Source organism: Microtus oregoni, unplaced genomic scaffold, assembly GCF_018167655.1.
Source record: "Microtus oregoni isolate MIOR12 unplaced genomic scaffold, Mior012 000047F_ref0000412, whole genome shotgun sequence".
In the NCBI taxonomy this organism is placed as follows: Eukaryota; Metazoa; Chordata; class Mammalia; order Rodentia; family Cricetidae; genus Microtus; species Microtus oregoni.
In genome coordinates, this window is record NW_024543221.1 from 13582562 (window position 1) to 13595619 (window position 13058).

The following is a 13058-nucleotide window of genomic DNA, read 5'->3' on the forward strand; positions in this document are numbered from 1 at the left end:
CCAAAACAGTTTTATTCATTAACCAATAAGAGCATCACATAGACAGAAGGACTTCCCACACCACTAGTTCTTGTTGAATTATCTTTAGGGTAAATGCCCATGAGCAATATTGGTATGAGCATCTAAGCGAGCCCTGAGTCTTACAGATGGAATGGGGTTCAGTCTCTGACTGTGAAGATGAAGGTGCTTCCCACCGTTTGTGATCACTGATGATCTTTCTGACGGGTTATTTTTTGATGACCCAACAGCACTTGATGACGTAGATGTAGTTTGTCCCAGCCTGTAGTTTCTCTGACCCCTTGCTTTCACGTTTGCAGGTAGTGAGTGGGTTGTTTTCCTTTGCTCCCAGGGTGGGGTTTGAACCAAGAACGTTTCCGTGTGAGGGAAGCTCTCACCACTGAGCTTCAGCCGCCTTTGTGGTCTGATGCAGACATTGTCGAACCCTCTGCCAGATACTCAAAGGCAGAACAGGCCATTCGCTAGCTTGACCTTTGCCCTAGCCTCGCCCTTTCCCTGTGTCCACCACTCTTTCCATCATTTGAAGCAGAAAAATCTTCCCATCTAAAAATCTGAGAACAGATTTTACTACGTCGTCCAGGCTGGTCTTAGACTCCTAGGCTGGAGCCATCTTCTCTCCTCAGCCTCCTCAGTATCCGGGAATAAGTCTATACTGCTACACCTAGAAATGTCTGTCCTATATGTATAGCATATATGTAAAATTGCTTAAAAAAAAACCATATTCACAGCCAGGCTGTGATGGCACAAACCTTTAATCCCAGTGCTTGAGAGGCAGAGGCAGGAAGATCTCCGTGCCTTCAAGGCCTACCTGGTCTGTACATCAAGTTCCAGGACAGCCAGTACTGTAACACAGAGAAACCCTGTCTCAGAAAAACACAAAACAAAATAAAAACAAAACCCATATTTACAAATGATGGTGTTCAGTGGGGATTAAAAAGTGCATATATACATGCACACACACATACATACACACATACTGTATATGTGCATTATATACATTTTGTTGATGGAAAGAAACACATAAGACATCAGATCATACTCAATTTCTCGTGCCTGTTGACTTGCCATACATAGATATTACTGATATTTTCTGATTTTTGTATTTCTACAATTTCTTTTTCTATTAAAAAAATACTAGCTAGTCTATAGCTTGACACATTTCAGTGACAAGTTACCGTCATCAAAACAGTTTTTGTTTGTTTGTTTGGTTTTGGTTTTTTGTCCTGGTACCAAAATGGGTTCCAGCGTCTGGTGACTAACATTTATTTATTCTCTGTGCTCAGTGAGTGCTGTAGGTAGGCTGCAGCCCTAGACTTGATGGGGCTTAGCTCTGTAGAGAAGTTATAAACAGAGCCATGTAGGACGGCACCTGCCTGGGCTGTGCCTTTTCCTTGCCTCACCCACCCAACAGTGTGGTGTAAATCATGTCTTTCGTTTGTATGTTTTGAGATGGATCTTGACTAGCCCAGGCTGGCCTCCTACTTGCTATGTTGTAGATGACTTTGAACTTCTGATCTTCCTTCTTCCGCCTCTGGCAGTCTGGGACTGCAGGCCTGGTTTACACAGTACTGGGGATTGCACCTAGAGCTTCCTGCATGCAAGGCAAAGCACTCTGGCAGCTGAGCCACATCCTGGCCAGGAATCACGTGATTAGTGTAGAGCTGCTATGCGGAGTGCAAGTGTCCTGCCCGCTCACATCTCATCAGGCAGACTATATCACATGCTAACACGCCAGTCTTTCCAGACAAGCCACAGGGAACGTAGGATGGGCAGGATGGAAACAAACATGGGTATCAGTGACTCCATCTTGTATTTTACTGTAATTGAACTATTCTCTCGGAGCCCAGTGTTGGGAGTTTGTCTAGGTTCAACAGTTGTAAATAGAGTAGCTTGTAAACACCATGGAACAAATGACATTTACTTTACTTGGAGTATGTTCTCCTAGGGTACGGCTTCCAAAGAAGACTCTGGGTCAGAGGACAAGCCTTGTGGATCTTGTTACATGGACAGACGGCTCCCTGGGGCACTGCCAGCTTAAGGTGCCACTATTAATATTTGAGCGTGTAGCCTTCCCAGTTCCTGCTGGCCCTGGGTTTTGCAATTACTAATTGCTTGTGAGATTTTTAGAAAGGTTGATATGTTTTTGTTAAGTTGAACAAAATGATGATTTAACTTTGCTTCCTGGTTTCTGAAAGTCTTTATAAACACTTCTCCTTCTTTTTCTTTGTCTCTTTGGCATCATACATTTTTTCTCAATAACTATTTTTTTTGTAGTTGATTTTTCTGGGTCTTTGAGATAGTGTTTAATGTATCTCAGGCTGACAGAAACTTTATTTGTAGCCTAAGATGACCTTGAACTGTTGACCCGCTAGTGCCCACCTCTGGAGTGCTGGGATTACAAGAGCGCACCACACTTCTGGCTTTGGTAACTGTTCCTTAAAGCACATCTAGTTTTTGTTTGTTTGTTTTGTGTTTTGTTTTTTCAAGACAGGGTCTTTCTGTGTAGCCCCGACTGTCCTGGAACTCTCTTTGGAGAACAGGCTTAGCTCAAACTCCCAGAGACCCACCTGCCTTTGCCTCCCAAGTGCTGGGATTAATGGCGTGCACCACCGTTGTCCAGCCTAGTCCTTGTTCTTATATAAAAATAGAGCAGTGGAAAAACAAAACTGAGAAATTTTTGACTGAGAAAGTTATGTAATCTCACGGAACAGGGTAAAGGGCACACACACTTCCAGCGCTCGGAATGTGTTGCATGGTTGCATCCTGAGAGAGAAGGTTGGTTGCTCTCTGGGCTGGCGTTTGACTCCAGGGCTTCGGGATTTGCCTGTTGCTTTGTGGTTTACACATGGCCAAAAATACTGCGTACAAACCGAGAGTATCCTTCCTACAGTGTTTGTCCAAACTGTCAATGATCTCATTTTATTACCGACTGTGTCCTCTCCCTCGGTTTATTTTACAAGTCTCACATTCCTGTCACTGTCCTTGTCTTTCACTTAGGAACAGTGGTGTTTAGACAAATCTATAAACTCCAAGACTCTGCCAAGGAGGCGAGACCACTTTCAGGGCAGACCACGCCTTTGTGGTGATTGGCAGAACTGCCTCTGAGTGTGTGCGTGTTCATCTGTCCGTCCATCCCTACATGTGTGGGCATGTGCTTGCACATGCCTGTGTTCATGTGGAGGTGAGGTGAACACGGAGTCTGGAACTCATGCAGATCTTTCACCTGTTACAGAACTACAAACACCTCCCGCCTCGTTTCACGAAGCAATGCCAAACATCCTCAGAACTCGGGAATCCGTTCTCTTTTTTGAGACTCGGCCTAGGGAAAGCTTGGAGCTGTGTTCCCTCTCTGTGGGAAGTGGCCTGGGTTTATTTGGGTGGTCGTGGTTGCTGCCTGTTGGATGGTAGCTGTGACCATCAGGAGTGTAAATGTTAGAACATGGATAAGGGCTGAAGAAAAGGTTCGTGTGTCTTGCTGTGAGACCTTTGTAGTTCAGTTTCTGCTGTGGGTTTTAATTTAATTTCATTTTGGGTAAGTCTTTCTGAGACTCCAGTTGTTTTGTGTTTTGTTTTTCATGACCTACAACATATCGACTGATACTCTTGTGTCTGGGCATGTGTGTGAGTGTGTGTGGAAGTGCACACTTGTGTGTTCTGGAGATTATTAAACCCAGTGCGTCACACACGGTACCACTGAGCTATATCCCCAGTCATAGAACATGTTGGAAGAATACTCTTTGTCCTATTACCCCCTTCCCAATACCTTTGTTTGAATTAGTTTTTTTTAAAATTTTTTTTTATTTAAATTTATTTATTTATTAAGGATTTCTGCCTCGTCCCCGCAATCGCTTCCCATTTCCCTCCCCCTCCCCCGATCAAGTCCCCCTCCCTCATCTGCTCGAAGAGCAATCAGGGTTCCCTGACCTGTGGGAAGCCCAAGGACTGCCCACCTCTATCCAGGTCTCGTAAGGTGAGCATCCAAACTGCCTAGGCTCCCACAAAGCCAGTACGTGCAGTAGGATCAAAAACCCACTGCAATTGTTCTTGAATTCTCAGTATTCCTCATTGTTCACTATGTTCATCTAGTCTGGATTTTGAATTAGTTTTTAAGTTTTTAAGTTTTAAGTTTTTAAGTTTTATTTTTGAGATGATAATAGAATTACATTCTCCCTTCTCTTTCCTCCTCCCAACCGTCTCATACACCCTTCTGTGTGTCTGTGTATGTTGTGTACTGAACCCAAGGTTTTCAGTCCCAAGCATGTGCTCTGTTAAATTAGGCTAAGATGAATCCAGCCAGTTTGGACATGTGCTTGCAGGAGCGGGTTGAGTTTTTGTGAGACCTAGCCATGCCCGCTGTTGCCCCACAGTGTGGGAACGAGCTGTCCTCTGTCATACAGAGCACAAGCCCTGCTCCTGACACCCAGAAGCTATTTTGTTTCAGCATATGATTGAGGTCGAGACTCAGTTTCCTTCGGCTGAGGTAGTTAATCTTGTATAATGGGATTCCTGGCTGCGTATTTCTGTGAAAACTCACTTGAATTTCATTCTTGAAATTTATGAACTCTGCAGTTGAATTAGTGGTCAGAGCAAAGGAAACACTTCTTGTGTTTCTCTTAGAAAAAGAAAAAAGAAAACTGGTTCTTGGATTGTTGTTTTTTTTCTTGTTCGGGTAACGGTTCGAGCAGGAAACCTAAACAAGAGATTGAAATTTGGTTTTGGACTGCTCTAGGTGGCACACACCTTTGATCTCAGCACTTTGAGGCAGAGGCAGGTGGATCTCTATGAGTTTGAAGTCAGTCTGATCTACAGAATGAGTTCCAGGACAGCCAGGGCTACACAGAGAAACCCTGTCTCAAAATCCACGTGAGTCCCCAAATTGTATTGTGCTAGTAGTTTCCTGTGACCTCTGACCCTTATGAAAAATGAGACTATCATAATGTTATATTTATGGCGGCATTAACACTGGGCTGGGGATGTAGCTGAAGTCAGTCCTCCACAGCACATGTGCTGGGCATGGTGGCAGTCTCTGCCCTTGGGAGGCTGAAGCAGGAGGTTCAGAAGTTCAAGGTCCTCCTCCCTTATGAGCTGTTGTGGGACAATCTTTTGGTGCACTGTGAAGATGTGTCTTTGCCTTAGCTGTCGTCTATTGATATAATAAAGAGCTGAATGGCCAATAGTTAGGCAGGAGAGAGTAGGTGGGACTTCCCGGGAAAGAGGGGAACTCTGGGAAGAAGAGAGGTGAGAGACCACAATGAGACATGGAGGAGGTTGGACATATGAAATGGAAAAAAGGTAATAAGCCACGTGGTAAAACGTAGATTAATAGGAGCAGGTTAATTAAGTTGTAAGAGCCAGTTGGAAACAAGCCCAAGCTAAAGGCCAAGCTGTCGTAGTTAATAATAAGTCATTATTTGGGGGCTGCAGGCCAAGGACGTCTGACAGTTAGCTACATGAGTTCCTGTCTCCTCTGCCCCAGTAAACCCTGCAAATCTTGCGGGGGGGGGTATTTTTAATTTACCCTTGCTTTTTTAGTCTTGTGAAGGGCAGCACCGATACTGTAGAGCTCAGTATGCATTCTTGGGCTGCATGCACTACCTCTGTGCCTCTCTGGAGGGTCCTTTGTCTCCTCGGGGAATTGCAATGTCTTCAGGGTTTTCAATTTCCTGACACCCACAGGGGCAGACTTCTTACAGTACATATCTTACATTAATTTGTTTTGAGAATTCCATAACTTATTTTGAAATAAGTTGAGGTGTGTGTGTGTGTGTGTTCTGGACTGGAAGTTTCCAGTGTGAAAACAGAGCGATTGACAGAACAGAGAGAAGGAAGGAGCTTGGGAGAGAAGTGAATGACTTCCCGGAGGAGCTTCCACTGAAATGGGGGTGGCTGTTGGCGGGAAGTGTGTCTGGGAAGAGCGATTTCCCAAGATACCTGTTATCTGTCTTTTGACCCCAGGATAGAGGTAGTATATCCTTACCCAGAATGCTTGGGACAGGAAGGGTTTCCAATTGGAGGATTTCTTGATTGTGGAGTGCTTGCGTAGACTACCAGTTGAATGCCCCTAATGTAGAAATCTAAATTAAAAAAAAAAAATATTCCAATGGCTTTGCCTTTGGCAGCTCTATTCTTCCCGTCATCATATCCTGAGGGCCAGGCTGGGGAGCTCTCTGCTTGTGTCCAGTGTTAGGAAGGCCGTGCAGCGATAGGACGTGCAGCTCCGTTTTCAAGACGTCATCCAGCTGAAGACGATGTCAGTTGCATTCAAGAGTCTGTCAAGCCAAGACTGAGAGATCAAGGAAACAGCGGGAGGGATGCGAAAGCTGAGACACCGAGACACCACTGGGATCTTTAGGAGACTAGGTAGTGGCATGGATTGCACGCCAAGGATGTACGGAAACGCATAAGATGAGAGAAGGGAGACCTCCAGATGCCGGTCCAAGGACCCGGCCTGCGACAGTTTCTTCTCTTTGTCCTCTTGACACAGCATCGTTGCCTGGAAAGGGTTCTCTATGAGGGATTGTCTAGATCAGGTTCTGTGGATGTGTCTGGGCAGGGGCAGGATGGAGACCTTACCTTGATTTATTATGCTAGGTAATGTGGGCGTCAACATTCCCTAGGCTTTGGTCCCAATTTGTGTAAGTGCAGGAACTAAGCTGAGTGGCAGACCTCATGGATGCGTGGATTCTCTCCTGACCTTGGCTGTGGATGCAAACGCGTCCAGTTCCACCAAAATGGAGCACACCCAAGAACCGAGAGCTAGTTAAGCCTGACCTCTCTGCTGGGGCGAGCCTGTGTGTAGCAATGGCACTGTTGCCCAGATACAGCTGCTCAGGCTCCCGTCCTGGGGTTCCTATCCCAATCTGAAGTCAGCGCCTGGCCAGGGGTGCATCTTGCAGATCTACAGCTCCTCTGGCCCTCCTTTCCCCATCCAGTCTCAGCTTACTGGCCTTTGTAGGTGTCATTTCTGTGTCCTCAGCTCTAGGAGCTACCAAGGATGAGGTTGCAGGTTAGGTCATTAGAAATACCTTGGTGTTTATCTTCACACTTGGTTGTTGTTGCTCACAGCAAAACTTGCAGTGTTTTGCTTTCCGCTGCTTCTCCTCTCTCATCTTCATTTTTACTTTCCCTGTCCAGTGTTTAAAATAGCTGAGAGTCAGCCGACTGCGCGCCTCTAAGCAACCTTCACTTCCCACCCACTGGCGCAGGCTCAAGGAATGTGGGCTTTTATTTATTTATTTATTTATTTATTTATTTATTTATTAGATGCTGGTTTCAGCTAAATGTACTTAGGAGGGCATTTGCTTCAGAACCTGTCATAATGGACTGCTTGGATCTATATCCCTTAGTCCTGACCTCCCAGCCTACACATGCGTCACTTTGAGAACACAGGTGCTTGCTTGAATTAGCAGTTTGTAAATGAGCTGTTTTCCAGTATATTTTTGAAACACGAGTGTGGTGTAGATGCTTCTTACTGCAGATGGGACCTGTTTTAGATTTTGGATTTAGAAATATGTACACAGACTGATTGTCAACAAAGCACCCCTAACCCAAGCATTCAATATCCAGACTGAAACCAGCCCTCGTGGGCTGCAGGTTTCCAGAGTACTGGAACTACTTTTTGAATCTTTAGGGTAACAGATGAATGACAGGAAACAGTTTCCTCTTGTGAGGAGATGATCTAAGCATCTTGCAGGTTAAAGAGAAATAGAAAGCATGTCTTGCATCATGATTTTGTGAGCAATGGGTTTCCACTGTGGCTGGTTCGACCCACTGCTGACCTGCCTGCCCGGTGCGGTGTGATGGGGAGGAAGCTTTTCTCACCCTTTAAAGCATTTACCGTGTGTGTGTGTGCATGTGTGTGTGTGTGTGTGTGTAGTCCTGAGGCCACTGTGGATTGATTTTTATTTATAAAAAGCTATGAAGGTAGTTGGGTGGGGGGGGGGGGTAGTGGTGCACACCTTTAATCCCAGCAGTCGGGAAGCAGAGGCAGGTGGATCTCTGAGTTTCTCTGAGTTTGAGGCCAGCCTGGTCGACAGAGCTAGGTCCAGGACAGCCAGAGCTGTCTAAAAAAAAAAAGAAAAGAAAAGAAAACAGTAAAAGAAGCCAGGAAGTGGAATGGTGGCATCATAATGCTAGTATGGAGGGATATGGAGGCAGGAGAATCAGAAATTCAAGGTCATCCTTGACCTCAAAGTGAGTTTGGGGCCAGCCTGGGCTACATAACACCTTATTTAAAAAATAAAAGCAAGAAAAGTGTTCTGTCCTTTTAAAGAGACCCTGGACTGGGACTTTCTGCAGACTGTTTGTGACATTCTTGCTCTCAGCCTGTGTAACCTGCAGGCAGAGGGCAGACGCTGTGGCATTCCGGGGACCTGATGAAGTGTTCAGGGTGGCGTGCGAGGCATGCTCCAGAGTCAAGTGTGGACCCGGAGAGCTGCAGACTCATGGCACCTGCCAGCAGCCTGCTGCGGAGTGCAGGTTGGCAGCCGTGGGGTTGAGGTGGATTTGATGGAAAATGCCATTGAACCCATTCTGTTCTCACCTGAGGTGGAACCCTTTTGCACAGTGGTTCTCAACCTTCCTAATGCTGTGACCCTTTAATAAGTCCCTCATGTTGTGGTGTCCCCCCAACCGTAGAATTATTTCATCAGTACTTTATAACTCTAACTTTATACTGTTATGAACTTTAATGTAGATATCTGATAGGCAACCCCTGAAGCTGTCATGACCCACAGGTTGAGAACCACTGTTTTTCCACTGAACTCTGTATTTTTTTAAAGTTAGTGTATAAAATGATGGGTTTCCTTGTGATGGTTCATATGTAGATAGCCGCATAGCTGTTCACGTTCACACGTTCACACCCCCATTCATGAGTCCCTTTCCTCTCTCCCTCCCTCCTCTCCGTCCTCTCTCCCTCCTCCCTTCTCTCCCTCTCTCCCTCCCAGTACTTTGTTTTCAACACACACACACACACACACACACACACACACACACACACACACTCGGTTAAATCTATGTTCTACATGTGAGATAAAGCATGCAATGTTTCCTTTCTCTTCCCTTCCTCTTTCTGTCCAGGCCCTGTTCTCTGTTTGTGTGTGGACTCAGAACTTCTTTCTGCCCTTACGGTCTACATAGCATTTTCTGTTGTGCAGGAGCCAAGTTCATGAATTACCGCAGTCTGGAAAGCCACGGAAGGCATCTGAGACCTGTGTTGTTCATTGCTATTGTATTTTTTATTGTTTAGATGTAATTTCTAGAGAATCAACAACAAAACAAACTGGTGTCTGTAGAAGGAAGTAGGTAGTCAGAGGTGTTCCTGAAGGCCTGTTCTAGCTCAGCTGGGGTCTGTGGAGCTCCCTGTGGAGCTCCCTGTGGTGCTCCCTGTCTGCGGTGTTCCCAGTGGTGCTCTCTGTGGTGCTCCATCCAGGCCTGGCTACATCATTCAGCCCCTCATCACCACCCCCCGGGGAGGGGCAGTCTAGTTTTCAGTCCTCCTTCATTGTCTTTTCTCCCAAGTGCTGATGGTGGAACTCAGGGCTGTGCTAGGCGATTCCTCAACTGCCGAGCTATTCCACAGGAGTTTTGTTCCTACCTGGTGACTTAGCTTTTTAAAGTTATGTTTATCCGTATGGGTGTGTGTGTGTGTGTGTGTGTGTGTGTGTGTGTGAGAAGTCAATGTCAGGTTTTTTCTATCATCTTCTACTTATTCATCTATCAACCAATCAAACTGCCTATCTATCTTTCTATTTTCTATCTATCTATCTATCTATCTATCTATCTATCTATCTATCTATCATCTGTCTGTCTGTCTGTCTATCTATTATCTATCTGTCTGTCTGTCTGACTGACTATCTATTGAGGCAGGGTGTCTCTCCAAATCTAGAATCTGTTGTTTCAACCAGGCTGACCAGTGAGCCCTGGATCTTCCTGCCTCTGCTTCCCCCACCCCTGCCCCTCTGCTGTCCACACTGGGGTCACAGAGGTCCAGACTCAGGTCTTCCTGCTTGCACAGCAAGCACTTCACCTGTGCTGAGCCGTCTCCTCAGCTTCTTCTTGTTTTGTATTTTGAATGAAATATTTCCCCGAGTAGAAGAGCTAAGACTCCTTGGGGACGTTCACCATCTGGGTAGATTTGAAGACTCTTCCATTTGCTATCAGACTAGGAGAGTTCATACAAGCCACGGCCTCTGGAGCCCAGCGGATCCCTAGGCATGATGAGCTGAGCGCATGAGGAGCAGCGTGGTTATACAGAGCATGCCTGGGCATGAGAGGTGAGGTCGCCCTGGCTTGTGCATTTCTTCCTCCAAGCCCTGTCTGGAATGTGTCTGTGTAAACGCGGGAGACTTCAGTGTGTTATCAGGTGACACACCACCCTGCAGGCCTGGAATGGGGCTGGGGGAGGAAGAAGGCCTTCCCCGGGTGGAGAGGGAGGGCTATGGCTGCAGAGTCAGATCCTTGGGGTGGGAGGGATGGGCAATGGGATAGTAGATGAGGCATTGCACGCACAGGTCTCTTTCTTCCTTCTGGGGGTAATTTTTGTTTTGTTTGAAGAGAGAAAGAATCAAGGCAGACCCTAGCCATTTCCTTTGCTGTCTGAAGGGAATTCTTTATGCAATCATTTCTTCATTTCGCCTTTCTAGTTTCGGTTCAGCTGAATGGAACTTTACTTTTTTTTTTTTAAGATGTTTTTAAATATAAAAGGTGGGTATGGTAGGGCAGGCTTCCCAGCGCTTGGGACTCAGGTGGGAGGATTGCTGAGTTCGAGCCCAGCCTGGACCGTGTCTTCAGAAGTCATCCTGTACTGGAGTCATCCGTAGAAAACGATGCTTCTCACACCCCCTGCCCAAACCCCCGACAGGGACTTCCATGGTTTGGTTCTGAGGAAAGCATGCTGGTCCCCATGCATACCAGGCAAGCGTTCTACCTCCGGGGTACATTCCACCCCTCTGACTTCTTGCTTGGGAAGTGCCTTTCCAACTTGTATTTTAAGCTATAAAGACACACTAAGAGAGAAGATGAGGAAGAGGGGAGAGAAAGAGGAGAGGAGGAGAGGAGGAGGGAGGGGAAGGAGAAGAGGGGAGGGAAAAGAGAGAAGAGACAGTATCAGCCCATTTCTCTGCACGGGGAGGCTAGAGCTCTTCGTCCTCAGACTTATTTTTTGAGACCAGGTCTCTCACGACCCTGGAGTTTGCCACTTGTCTTTCTTTGCCTATTCCTGCCCAGCTCTGCCATTGTAGATGCTTGCTGCCAGGCTCTGGTGGGTGCTGCGAATTGAGCTCAGGCCCTCATGCCAAAAGGATGAGTCTCTGGAGAGGACTTGAAAGGTGTCTCCAGGAAGGGGAAGCTGCGGGAGCCAGAAACACAGGCAGAAGGCATGCCTTAAAGCTCGGGGCATGTTCTAGAAGATAAGGACAAACTAATGTGTCTGGTTCTTCGTGTGGGTGGAATGGGGGTAGGATGGGAATTCCCTTCCAGCTGGGATTTGAGGGCAACAAAAGAAACGTGTCAGACTCTGGAAATATGAGGATTTTCCTAGATGAGCCATCCAGTGCTTCCTGTCTTCCCAAGGTTTTTTCTTTGCCCCCTCCCTTTCTTTTACCAGAGTTAATCCAGTGTTTTCAAACATCAGTCACTTTTCTATCCCCTTGAGTCTTTTCCCAAGGAAAGTAAATACCCACAGCCCTGGTGCTGAGGTGTGTGCTTGGGCAAGCGCTCAGGAGTAGGCAGCTTCACACGCAGGTTTGCAAGCCGCACTGGGTTTGCTCTGCTCCACTGCTAATCAGGCCCAGGAATGCCTTGTCTGGCAGCTGGCAGCAGCCTGCTACCCACCCTCACCCGTGTTCCAATGGGGAAAACAGCGCATTTTTGCTGCCCACTGCCTTCCTTGCGAAGGGCTGTCTAACGGGATTGGGTGCGCGCCCCTTTGTTTCCAGCCGCTTAACCTCGGAGACAAAAGCCAAAGCCTGGTACAGCAAGCCCTTTCCAGGCTGGCCCTGGGTTATAAAAGGGGGGTGAAGAAATTAGGGAGCGAGTGATTTACTGCCGTGCTGGGCCTTGCCCACTGTGCACAGTGTGGGACAGGGGGCTTCCCATGAACACCTGGGTGTGGCGGGTGGCTGCTGTACCCTTGTGCTTTGGAAAGGGGCTCAGGAGAACCTTTTTAAGAGACTTCGCGCAGAGCTCTTGGTGGAGGCCTCCGGTTTCACATCCTTCTCAGCTTAGCCAGGAAAAGTTGTGTTTTGGCAAATGTCATTCCCAGCCATAGTGAGATGTCACCATGTCTCACGAGAGAAGGAGGAAAAGGCTTTTTATGAGGTTAGTGATGGACTGAACACGGTTTTAAACTTGAGTAACTTGTGTGGACAGTCTTCACTGTCGCCTTACCCCTGAAGCAGCCTTGTACTACAGGAGGTGCTTGAGCGGTCAGAGGGACCTTGAGGGACCAGCCTGGGACATTATTCCTCTTTATTCACTGCTGGAGATGCAGGAGGAGGTGGGCGACCTGCTGACTGGAGAGACCTGGGACCGGCCAGACTTTGGGGACGGGGTGACTTAGCATACCACCTGTGCACCCTCCTCGGGTACCTGAGTTGGGGTGAGGCCAGTTTCAGGGCTCCCAGTGCCTGTGTCTTATTCTGTGTTGTCCTCAGTTGTGTTCTGACAAATACAGCAAAGTCCCCGGCGCCTTCAGTTATGTGGCTTTATAGAAATGAATTATGGGGTAAAGGCTTGGCCTAGCGATGGAGGGCTTGGTACATATAGGTCTTATTTTCAGGTTTGTTTGGGGAACGTGAGTCAGACCCCAGCCCTGCCCCCAAAAGGCATCATAGTCAAGGCTCCATGGGTTAGGGTGCAGTTCATTGGTGGGGTGCTTGCCAGCTCTTGTGAGGCTATGGCTTCTGTCTTCAACATTACAAAAATTGGGACTCGTGTCTCACATCTGTGACCTCAGCACTTGGAAGGAGACAAGAATTCAAGGCCAGCTTACCCCTCATGAGACCCTATCTCAAAAACACTAGTTACCTAAATTAAATGTA

At 47.0% G+C, this 13058-nt stretch overlaps 1 protein-coding gene across 3 annotated transcripts in view; it reads left to right on the forward strand.

Annotated features, from left to right (window-relative positions):
• The window catches only part of Ptpn14 (protein tyrosine phosphatase non-receptor type 14), a 138485-nt gene that overhangs the window by 14094 nt on the left and 111333 nt on the right, over positions 1-13058 (forward strand). Inside the window, exon 1 of one of the 3 annotated variants that reach the window (XM_041635332.1) lies at positions 1984-2057. The exons of the other annotated variants lie outside the window; for them this stretch is intronic. The gene's annotated coding sequence lies outside the window, so the exon portion shown is untranslated. Of the gene's footprint in view, positions 1-1983; positions 2058-13058 lie in introns of those variants that run through there. 3 annotated transcript variants of the gene reach the window in all.